The following is a 1,264-nucleotide window of genomic DNA, read 5'->3' as shown; positions in this document are numbered from 1 at the left end:
ACAGGCCTCTTTCAAAATTTCAACATCATTTTTGCAGTAGAATGCCATTTCGTCTCTGAAATTAAAAACACCCATCTTAATCGAATCATACCATTTGTAAAAGTCATCACGATCTTTAGACATCATTTGCTGAACACCATAGTAAATGGGTTCAGGAAATGGCCCCACATAATTCTGGTTTTCAACAGTATTGAAAAAATGAGGAAAATATCCTTTTTTGGCTTCAAATCCCATAGCAGCAGGCAGGGCACTTAACTTCATGGGCAAAAAGTTAAAGGAATCAATGTAACGCATTTTAAAAGCTTCGTCTGTAAAACACATCAACTTGCTACCCTGAGCTATGATATTTGGGTTAATTCCGTTGGATACTAAATAATTCATCAGTAAATAACTGTCATAAGACTTTGCATTGTGTGCCAAGAAAGTATATCCTGCATAACAAGGTCTACGATACCGCTCAAAAAACTTTTTCACACATTCCTCGCCCTCCTAATACCATGATTCACCACCCATGTGCATGCAGTACAAATAATTAGGAATGTGTACGCCAGCTTCCTGACGACATTCAAAATCATAAAACACATATTTGTCTGTGGGTTCCTTAGGTTTAAGCATTTGAATGAAGCATTTATGATCACTGTGAGGTAACAACACGGCTTTACATAGCTTACAGTAAGGAGTAAGACATTTGTGAGTCTGTGGCTTTGTAGGGTCACATTTATAGAGAGAATAACACCTTGTACAAAGTTTTAAAAGGTCACACATAGAAACCTGTTTTTCACTGTTGGCTTTATCTCTGAGAATCTTATGCTCATCATAACAGAGCTGTGATCGACAATAACGATTGCAGTCGTTACATTTTACCTTTACAGAGGACTCGCTGTTACAGGCTGGGGAAAAACACACATTACAGTGTCCTTCACAGCGATGTCCAGATCGATTACTGTAGGCGGTGTAACAGTAATTACACAGATAGGCTGCACCCAGAAAACCTTTCAAGTTAACAATACCATAGAAATGATTCTCATGAAGAAACAGAAATACAGTTTTGTTTTTTGCTCGAGTATCTGTTTGGTGATTCAGGAACACATCCTTTTGAGGACATCTGTACCAGACCACAATTTTAACATCTAAGGCCTGTTCAAATTTATCTATGTCTACAAACGACACCATTTGATGTTCACTTAATCCCACACTCTGTTGAAGTTTTAAAGCCTCAGCCATACACATTTCATAAGCCCCTCTGAATTCTGGAAATATCAAG

Source organism: Acipenser ruthenus, chromosome 3 (genome assembly GCF_902713425.1).
Source record: "Acipenser ruthenus chromosome 3, fAciRut3.2 maternal haplotype, whole genome shotgun sequence".
In the NCBI taxonomy this organism is placed as follows: Eukaryota; Metazoa; Chordata; class Actinopteri; order Acipenseriformes; family Acipenseridae; genus Acipenser; species Acipenser ruthenus.
The sequence above is the reverse complement of the archived record's forward strand: the minus strand, read 5'-3'. Positions refer to the sequence as shown.